Source organism: Cydia splendana, chromosome 13 (genome assembly GCF_910591565.1).
Source record: "Cydia splendana chromosome 13, ilCydSple1.2, whole genome shotgun sequence".
Taxonomy (NCBI): Eukaryota; Metazoa; Arthropoda; class Insecta; order Lepidoptera; family Tortricidae; genus Cydia; species Cydia splendana.
The window spans coordinates 19,105,925-19,117,345 of NC_085972.1; the positions used below are offsets into that span (position 1 = coordinate 19,105,925).

An 11,421-nucleotide genomic window follows, 5' to 3' on the forward strand; every position below is an offset into this window, starting at 1 on the left:
TACGAGATTGAAAAGTTTGATTATATCACTATTGTATACAAGTTAATAATATGTATATGGAATCACTTTTCGTTTATATCAGATTCTGATACTTTTTTATTTTTCAATTGGCACTATCGCGTCACCTTGGCTACACCCTCTGATGTTGTAGTAAAAGATAGAATGCAGCGCCATATGCATTGAAATTTCATTTTTTTAACTCATTCTATATCATCAAATTAATTTGCTTTACTCATAGTTGACTGACTGACTTCACCAAAGAAAAAAATACAAAAAAAAGAATCATTTGTCGTTGAGATGTCCAACCATCTCATTTTATATCTTTGAAGTATTACTTCCTTTCACCGACGCGTCGAAGCACAAATCGCACACGAACATCTATACCGAGTTTTAAAACTATATCGAGGGAAGTTATAATTTAAATCGCTCCCACCTAAAATGTTAATACCGGTATTGACATATCTATAGACGGGCCTTACGAGCACTAAGAATGGTGCCAGTACAGAGGTGTCACTCACGAATTCGAGCCAATCGTGCAGTCTGACGCCTTTGCGTAACTAGTTGCGTTAGACTGTACTATTGGCTCGAATTCGTGAGTGACACCGCTGAACTAGCACCATTCTTAGTGTTCGTAGGGCCGGTGTTTAGATATATAGATATCCCAATGCGTATAGTAATAGTATTTGCCTTTCATGCGTCGTTTGAACAGGACAGCTTTTGTAACGTGAACTATATGGATAGGCAGACGACCCTTACGATAGCAAGCATAGTGAGACTAATTATAGTGACGCATTATGCAAGAGGTCGATGATTTAATTAACCCATTAATTTTCGCTGATCAATCTGATCATACATGGGTGTCATATTGGTAGATCTAATCATTGGAATCCATTTGATCCGTACTGAACGCGGCAACCTATAATGATATCGTTATCTAGTACAGTCAGCGTAGGTAGCATCCAAAGTATTCAAATAGTTCGGTACGCCATACATATTATATGCTGTACCGAACTATTTGAATACTTTGGATGCTACCTACTATATGACGCTGACTGTACCATCGCCCACACTTTTAACTGTCCATCTGTGGACCTTATTACATTATGCATAAGGTCCACCGATGGACAGTTAAGAGTGTAGCTGTTTGTACCTACAACCCACGCACGTATAATAAGCGTTTTGTAGAATCTGGTGGATGTGTGTGAGATAATTTTCTTCATATACAATTTGTTAACCTTTGGTGGCATTGGCGTATATATCTCAGGACTGGCCTTACGGGCAATAAGAATGGGGCATAAATGGGGCCAGTACAGCGGTGTGACGTCGCTACAACGCGATTGGTTGATGAGTTCGCATCACGCACGCGATTGGTTCATGAGTTCGCATCACGCGCGCGATTGGTCGCAACTAGGTGCGTTAGGCTGCACGATTGGCTCGAATACGTGAGTGACACCGCTGAATTAGTACCATTTTTAGTGCCCGTAAGGCCAGTCCTTATTTAATATGTCAATGTTTGGTGTTCAATAATCGTGGGTTCAAATCTCGGTTGTACTGTGTAGAGCAGAAAAAGTAGTTGTCGAAGAAAATGCAGAAAGTTGACTAAAAATTTGGTCAGAGTGTATATCATATCATACACAGACAATAGTGTAATAGTGTGTCGCATTAGAAGCAAACCTGCCGGCCTAGCCAAGGTGACAATCGCTATCGCTTCGACGTTACGTCGTCACCTTGTGTCTCTTTATTATTCTTCCATATTAGTGCGATAGTGACAGTGTTTCGATCACTACTATACGGAGCGTAAGCTATTGGCATGTTGGCTACGCGGCCTGACCTCTTGCAACAATGTGTCTAAGCAAGTGTGTAGTTACTTTTACATTTCTTCTTTGTACTCTCTGGCACTTGGCCATTACCTTTTCCTTTGTCTGAATGTTAAGCCTTACAAGAATCCCCAGTACCCTTCATAAATGAGGCTTAAGTTAGATTTTATTTTAGATTATGATTTAGAAAAAAATATATTTATATTTACGTGACAGCTTATGAAAACAAAACTTACCCGTTATACAATAATTTTAATTATATACTATGAAGTATTTGAACAAATTAAATTATTTTTCAGAAAATATTTTAATTTGTTTTTATCAAGTAGAAACACTACTATATAAATTATAAACTGAAATAAATGTCATATACTAAGAAAAAGTGACCAAGGCCTCCAGTGCCCCAGGCTGGAAACGAACCAGCGTCCTCTGCTATCGCGGCAGGTGCCTGAACCACTCGGCCACCGGGCCACAGCGACATTCCACAAGCCTTCAGTAGGAAGTGCATATACTTGGAAAATTTGACTAATGTCGCTGTGGCCCGGTGGCCGAGTGGTTCAGGCACCTGCCGCGATAGCAGAGGACGCTGGTTCGTTTCCAGCCTGGGGCACTGGAGGCCTTGGTCACTTTTTCTTAGTATATGACATTTATTTCAGTTTATAATTTTAATTATGTAATTACATTATTAAATGATCTTATAATTTCAACAATTTGCATTTCTACTTATAGTCAGATTTATCTTATGATTTTTTGTGATTTTTTTAAATGGCTGACTATTTATTATGTTTCTTAGCACTTATCTACACCTAGTCACTTGTGGTGTTTATTTATGAATGCAATTGTGTTATCATTATAATTAATGGATACAAAATATTTACTGCTCATAATTTAGTTAATTCTTACAGCTCATTTATTGCTTAAACCTTTGCCCACCACCATGGTGTGTATATGTAGTATCATTCATGTACACAGTCACCATCAGATATATCGGAGCGGCCAAGGCGCTCACAAATATCTGAACACGCCTCTATTGTCAAGGCGCTAGAGTACGTGTTCAGATATTTTTGAGCACCTACAGTCGCTCTGATATATTTGATGGCGACTGTATGTAAAGCAATATAAAAGAGAGAATATTAATCTTATTTGACAGCATAGAGTGTTCCACAGCCCTTGATTTTCACATTACATTTAATAAAATAAAAATTTTCGTTAGTTTTATTACTGACTGTCAATTTATTGTGTAAAGCAGAAACGCTTTCCAGATAGATTTTCGTACATTGACCCGCGTGTTGCTATCTCTATTGCACACGCATAATTATTAGAGATGCACTGGATATTCGGTTACTATCCGCTATCCGGCCACTATTTTAACATACGGCCGGATACCGGATAGTAATATTGCTTGATTTCGGAGTAAACAAAATTGGAATAAGAAACAGTCAAGGTTATAATAGTACTCGTTTATTATTTTAAAACAATTTAAACATTCCACTCACTTGTACACGCACTCATTTCGAACCTAGAAACGAGTTCGCGCGAACGTTCACTACGAAACAAATCAAAACCTGCATAATGCGCACCTGGAAAACCGAAATGTAGGTATAGTTGCGAGTTAATAGTTCCGCCGGCCGAATATTCGGCCGATGATCAGGCCGAATATCCGGTATCCGGCCAAACAACTATCCGTTGCATCTCTAATAATTATATAGCTGTCCCGCCCATGATGCCGGTTGTCAATGTCACTGCGAGTTTGACAGCAATATAATTATGCGTGTGCAATAGAGATAGCAACAAGCGGGGCAATGTACGAAAATCTGTCTGGAAAGCGTCTCTGCTTTACGCCTAAGTCGATTATGATCAGGGCCGGATTAACCCTAAGTCAAAGTAGGCAACTGCCTAGGGGCCCCGCCTCGGCTAGGGGGCCCCGGCGGCTCAGAGCGCACCATCACAAAAAAAAAATGTTTCATAGGGTCAAAATTCACGCGTAAATTTTTTGTTCTTATTAATAATGAGTATGCTTTGTTATTGTTTTTTTTTCGATCCATTCTTTAATTTAATGAAACTGTAATAAAATGGAAGCAATACGTTACAGTTTGCGGGGCATATATGCGTACCTGGGGCCCGTTTCTCAAAAGCTTAACTTAAAAGCGTAACTTGTACCTAATACAAGTGGAAGTCCCTTTCTAACAAAAGCTGTCAAAAAGTGACATCCGCTTGTATTACAAGTTACAAGTTTTTGAGAAACGGGGCCCTGTTGTAAAGGTTTTCTGAAAAAATTTAACATTTTTTTTTTTTCGAACAACTGGGTTATATCGACTCAGAATCACGAGGACTATTGATTAAAACAAAGAAAAAAAGTGTCCCCAGTTTTTCATACGAATTTTGGGTGTCAGTTTAGTGACGGTCCATACAAAATGTATGTATGTAAAAATGCGCGTCACAAAAGTGACCTATTTCGACGATTTGTTCATGTTAGAGCGCTCCTTCCTTACATCTCGGCCTTCGGCGTCGCTTTTTAATAAATATCAACATTGATTTCAGTAGCTTGGCCTTTTGCCTCACATGAAAGCTCACTTCGCTAAAAAACGAAGAAAAAAAATAAAGAATTTGTATTTGTATTTTGTATTTGTAACGCTTCGGGCTTGTCGAGCAATGCGGAGATTGCTGAGCTCTACCTTTACTTCAGCCTCACTTTTTACCTCATTTTACCATTGGTATGTGTTTCTCATCTCCTCTACTTCAGCTTAGCCTTTGGCCTCGCTGCGGCTAGCTCGGCCAGCGGTCTCGCTTTTTCATCATCATCATCATCATCATCTCAGCCATAAGACGTCCACTGCTGAACATAGGCCTCCCCCTTGGACCTCCATACGTGCCGGTTGGAAGCGACCCGCATCCAGCGTCTTCCGGCGACCTTAACAAGATCGTCTGTCCATCTTGTGGGTGGACGTCCTACGCTGCGCTTGCTAGTCCGTGGTCTCCACTCGAGCACTTTTCGACCCCATCGGCCATCTTCTCTGCGTGCAATGTGGCCTGCCCATTGCCACTTCAGCTTGCTAATCCGGTGGGCTATGTCGGTGACTTTAGTTCGTCTACGGATCTCCTCATTTCTGATTCGATCACGTAGAGAAACTCCGAGCATAGCCCTCTCCATAGCTCGTTGAGCGACTTTAAGTTTTGAGATGAGGCCGATAGTGAAAGACCACGTTTCGGAGCCGTAAGTCATCACTGGTAACACACATTGATTAAAGACTTTCGTCTTGAGGCACTGAGGTATGTCGGACGAAAAGACATTACGTAGTTTCCCGAACGCTGCCCAACCGAGTTGGATTCGGCGGTTGACCTCTTTCTCGAAGTTGGACCTACCTAATTGGACTACTTGTCCTAGGTAGATGTACGAGTCAACAACTTCGAGTACCGAGTTCCCAACAGAGACTGGGATGGGCACAACATTGGCATTTGACATAAGTTTCGTCTTGTCCATGTTCATTTTCAAGCCCACCCGTTGTGAAACTCGGTTGAGGTCATCGAGCATCATGCTGAGTTCCTCCATCGACTTTGCCATGACTACGATATCGTCGGCAAACCGAAGGTGAGTGATGTATTCGCCGTTGATGTTGATGCCAAGTCCTTCCCATTCCAGGAGCTTGAAGGCGTCTTCCATTACGGCAGTAAACAGTTTCGGAGAGATAACGTCTCCCTGCCTTACGCCTCTTCGCAATGGAATCGCCCTCGTGCTCTGCTCCTGTACTCGGACCGACATGGTGGCGTTACTATACAAACACTTCAACACTTCGATGTACCGATAGTCAATATGGCATCGCTGAAGAGACTCAAGCACCGCCCATGTTTCCACCGAATCGAAGGCTTTCTCATAGTCCACAAACGCTAAGCATAATGGCAAGTTATACTCTTCGGTCTTCTGTATAACTTGCCGCAGCGTATGGATGTGGTCTATGGTACTATAGCCTTTTCGGAAACCGGCTTGTTCGGGAGGCTGGAAGTCATCAAGTCTGTGTTCGAGACGGTTCGTGATGACCCTTGAAAACAGCTTATAGACATGGCTCAGAAGCGTGATGGGTCTGTAGTTCTTCAATAGGTTGTTATCACCTTTTTTGAAGAACAGCACCACCTCGCCTCTATTCCATGTTTCAGGCGTTATGCCCTCGGACAAGACGGAATTAAAGAGCTTCTGGAGGACTTTAAGTACCGGTGTTCCACCCGCTCTCAGAAGCTCTGAAGTGATTCCGTCTTTGCCCGGCGCCTTGTTGTTCTTAAGCTGCTTCAGGGCCATCCTAATCTCGTACAGACTGATGTCCGGGATATCTTCGGTATAATGTCGGGACAGCTTGGCTCTTGGATCTCCTACCAAGCTGTCAACGGGCTTTGCGATCGAAGTGTATAACTGTCCATAGAACCTCTCGATCTCACCTAAAACCTCCGCTTTGCTCGACGCTATGCTGCCATCTTCCCGTTTCAGCTTTGTCAGCTGGCTTTGCCCAATAGACTTGTCCTTTGCGAACACTTTGGAGCCTTGGTTTCGCTCAATAGTCTCTTTAATACGGTTAGTATTAAAGAGACGCAGATCATGTCGCAAGGACTTAGATATACGTCTATTGAGCTGCCTATATGACTCCGCGTCATCGGGAGACTGCAACTGTAGCGAGCGTCGTTCAGCCATGAGGTTTAAGGTTTGCTCGGTCAATTTCTGAGGTCTATCTTTACGGCGGGATCTAAAAAACTTAGACCCTACTGTGTGGACAGTTTCCACTAGCCCGTCGTTGATTTCGTCCACTGAAGCCAAGTTCTCTAGGCAAGCAAAGCGGTTAGAGAGCTCGAGTTGAAAGCTTTCGGGGTTTTGAACATAGGCTCGAGTAGGTCGGAGCGTAGACTTCATCAGGCTGGACCTTTCAAGTTTAATATTGATATTCAGTGTGCCTCTTACGATTCGGTGATCACTACCGGTCTTTACCCTGTTGATCACAGAGACATCACTGAATATCCGTTTCTTGTCGGTCATGATGAAGTCTATCTCGTTTCTCGTGGAACCGTCAGGACTCATCCAGGTCCATTTCCTGTGAGGCGGCTTCTGGAAGAAAGAGTTCATCATGAAGAGTTCCTCTCTCTCCAGAAAGTCGGCCAGCCTCTGACCCCTAGGGTTCCGTTGCCCATACCCAAATTGCCCCACTCTCAACTCATCCCCGCTTCTCTTGCCCAACTTTGCGTTGAAGTCCCCCATAACAACAGTAAAGTAGGTTTTAGAAGTATGTATCTCGCTTTTTAATACAATGGAATTTGGTTCGTGTCTGTGCTCAACTACTTATCCCGAAGCCTGAACGCTCGCCTCACTGGGGCACTTCGGACTCTTAGGCCCAGGTGAAGATCGGTACCCGGCCTGGCCTTTTAACAGGCTTTCACAATTTGCGATATTGTTAAAAAAATTTGCGCTCGCTGCGCTCGCGTTTTTGCTAAGTTTTTTGGTTGGCCCTCTATCTACATGTTAGCTTGACTGGTGAATTAATACAGTTAGACCAAGAAAAGTCTACAATGATTTAGATAAGATACGCAGTGCAAGTGTTATTTATACGTTATAATTTCATAGAAGTTTGAAGCGCTGGTGGCCTAGCGGTAAGAGCGTTCGACTTTCAATCCGGAGGTTGCGGGTTCGAACCCCGGCTCGTACCAATGAGTTTTTCGGAACTTATGTACGAAATATCATCTGATATTTACTAGTCGCTTTTCGGTGAAGGAAAACATCGTGAGGAAACCGGACTAATCCCAATAAGGCCTAGTTCACCCTCTGGGTTGGAAGGTCAGATGGCAGTCGCTTTCGTAAAAACTAGTGCCTACGCACTCGGGATTAGTTGCCAAGCGGACCCAAGGCTCCCATGAGCCGTGGCAAAAATGCCGGGATAACGCGGGGAAGATGATGAATTTCATAGAAGTTTGACGTTTAAAATAACACTTGCACTGCGTGTGCTATCAAAATCGTTGCAGACTTATCTTGGTGTAACACTAATAATTTTAACATATGGAAATTCTTTATTACCATGTAGCTCCTAATAATGTGGCTCGGCGTTTAGTCTTATGGTCGGTGTTAGAAAAAAGCTTTATGTCCAAGCAATAAGTGCGAAAAAGACATCGTTCTGACTAGACTCGGATCGGCTCGGCTGAAGATTGAAATTAAAAACGCAAACTTTTTTCCCTGTAACTGAACATGCTGTATGCAGAATTGACTGTAAGGGGGCCCCGGGCCTTGCACTGCCTAGGGGCCCCGACATGCTTAATCCGGCCCTGGTTCTGACTAGACTCGGATCGGCTCGGCTGAAGATTGAAATTAAAAACGCAAACTTTTTTCCCTGTAACTGAACATGCTGTATGCAGAATTGACTGTAAGGGGGCCCCGGGCCTTGCACTGCCTAGGGGCCCCGACATGCTTAATCCGGCCCTGATTATGATAGATGACGTTTTTGTCGAATTTATTAATATTTTATGCATTCCTCTTTTTACAAAATTAACGTATTTAAAATTTGAATTTAAAATGTATTGTTTTATTTCTTTTACCAAATCCAATCTTGGACTATTGTGATTGTATTGTGAACGCGTGCAATGGATGTAATAATGTACTACCTTTGTTGTTTAGTGAATTTTTAGATTAATTGTATTTATTTATCACAATCACCGATGTACTTAATGTTATTAAATGATGAATATACATATAAATGAGCTTGTAACAGTATTTTATTTGTGTCGTTCAATACAGCTTAGCTATTAGTAATACTCGTACTAAAACCTTACAGGCAGTAGGAAATATGGGTACAAAAAATCATACTCAAAAATATGTCCCATAGCTCTTATGTCAGCGAATTAAGAACTATGGGACAAATTTTAGTAAGTTATATGCACCCATATTTTTACACTTGACTACAGTTATGGCGTTATGGGCAAGAAAGGCCAGTCAATCGAATTTAAACCTTCTCTCAATGTTATAAAGACTACTATAAGAATGACGTACTTTTATCGAGTTTAGATAGGATGGATTAAAACAACATGTCACAATTACAATAATATTTTATTATAGTCAAGCGTCTGTTACAAAAGACGAACCGATCAGTCCCTTCTATAAAAGGTCCATATAAAAAATAAATCGCGTCAACAGCCAACGAACAAACAGAACAGTACACGCACTAAACGACTAAATCTTATAATAATATACTCTAAGTATACAAAAAAAATACATTTTTAACTGTTATTAAGTTTACGCAAATGGCAATGAAAAATACACTTGCTTTTTTAACAAAAGATAGATTTATTTTATAGCATATGGCTACACAGTTTTCTAAGAAAATTGTATCCTCTAGCGGCCCAACGTACCTACAAGGAAAATTGGCAATTGAATTTGAATCAATGCTATTAGAAAATAGAGTTGAATTTGTTTTGTTTTCGAAAGAAGTCAAACAAAAGTAACTCTGTTCCGTTCAATTAAGATTTAAATTTCATGGAGGTAATTTGTACTAGTATTAGGAGATTTAACCCCAAGAGGGTATATTAAGAGGATTTTGGGGGAGAGGGTAGGGTGTGACAGGATCGCTAGTGCGAATGTGACGCCTAGAGTTCGTGGTTTGAATTTAATAACAGCTAATTCAATGTTTCTGCCGTAAGGCAAACTGTAAGAATGCTTTTTTACATTTCGTGCTAAAGAGTAAAGACGTTGTATAAAACTGTATGATTTTTCCATAATGTCAAAAGATAGTATTTCATTACCTTATACGTAAACCTAATCACACAAGGACTAGATTCACAATTTAAAGCATAAACTTGGAAGGGATCCTTTACTCAAATTTTCATAAGTGGACAAATAAATTATCGAAGTGACACAAAATGTCAATTAAACGCACATTTACTTTATATTAATTACATTATCCATTATTTGGCGGCGCGGTTATTGTACAAAGTTTGTTTTAATTTTAGGCAATATGTTGTACATACATACATGCTATGTACCAAACATTAAGGTCCAATTTTGTACCTATATGTTGACATTGTTTTATCCTACTGAAATATGTTTTTTTTTTATGGTGTACGCATTTTGCCAAAAAACGTTCATAAACGATTTCCGTCATATTTTTTTTTTAGGTTTTTCTTACTACATTGTTAGCATTGTGCACCAGCGCAATAAAATATTCCGTACTTATTTCTGATACATAAAGTGCTTTAAAAAAATCCAAAAGCATAAACCTTGAAGAATTATTTAATAATACTCAACTAAAATATTAGTCGGACTGGACTATTCTAAGTCCGCGCCGCCCCTATTAAACTCGCCACCGTTTCATTCTATGTACATTTCTCTCCATAACATCTATAGATATAGACACACAGACTACCAACCGCTAACTATCATACCAGTAGACAATGTATGAGCATATGATCTTAACAAGCGAATGTAGCTATTTACTACTCACTTGCACAGTCAACAGATGTCTATACGGACGAAGAGATCAAAAACATCTACACATGACCCATTTTTAGGGTTCCGTACCCAAAGGGTAAAAAGGGACCCTATTACTAAGACTCCGCTGTCCGTCCGTCCGTCTGTCACCAGTCTGTATCTCGTGATCTGTGATAGCTAGACAGCAGAAATTTTCACAATGATGTATTTTTGTTGCCGCTATAACAACAAATACTAAAAACAGAATAAAATAAAGATTTAAGTGGGGCTCCCATACAACAAACGTGATTTTTGACCGAAGTTAAGCAACGTCGGGCGGGGTCAGTACTTGGATGGGTGACCGTTTTTATAGATAATGGTACGGAACCCTTCGTGTGCGAGTCCGACTCGCACTTGGCCGGTTTTTAGTAACGCTTTTATGGAACGAAACCCGTCAAAGGTAGTATTCTCTAGCAAACGAATATTCAAATAATTATTAATGTAAAAAGGTAATATAATACTTAAAGAAAATTTAAAGCTCTTAATCCGTATAGATAACTAAAGCTGACTGTACATGACATTTATGTTTATACAACGAATACGACATAACCTAATATTTGGCTTTATTTTGAAAGTCTCGAAGTTCTCGTATAGCTTTTCGAGTAACACATAAAAACTATCTCTCTGAAATGTAGTATTTCTCTCTCACTTAACTGTTTAGAATGAGATGGATATTTGTGGCTTTCCATGATTAAGGACCCTTTAGGCATGGAACGCCACGGTAAAGGTATTATTTCGAGCGAGCCCCAAAACAGTTTCTCCTAGCTACCTCTCAATTTATCGGAGCACAACCAACACAACCGCAAAATAGACAGAATCACACGCGCACCCTCTGGTCCCGAACAAATGTAGGTACCTGCACGTAACCTGGACCTGGCCAATCACAAAGCTTACTTCGACAAAAGGTGAAGTGACTGACTGAAATATATAAGTTTCTTTGACTAGAGTCGAATCAACTCGGTGGATTAAATACATGCCCTAAATATGAAACTAAGGGTCGGTTGCACCAAACCGTCTATCAACGTTACAACGTTCGCTAAATTTTAGTGTAAGGGAAATTGTATAAGTTCACAGCCAGTGGCGTAGCTAGGCGTGGACGAATGGGGCATATGCCCACGG

The 11,421-nt window shown here is 40.7% G+C and overlaps 1 long non-coding RNA gene across 1 annotated transcript; it reads right to left on the minus strand.

The window, feature by feature from the left end:
* Positions 1-8,867: 8,867 nt before the first annotated feature.
* On the minus strand, positions 8,868-11,418 carry LOC134796308 (uncharacterized). The gene is made up of 2 exons (XR_010144915.1): positions 11,092-11,418; positions 8,868-11,060 (listed from the first exon to the last, which is right to left on the minus strand). It is a non-coding gene; the product is annotated as an uncharacterized LOC134796308 (long non-coding RNA).
* Positions 11,419-11,421: the final 3 nt, after the last annotated feature.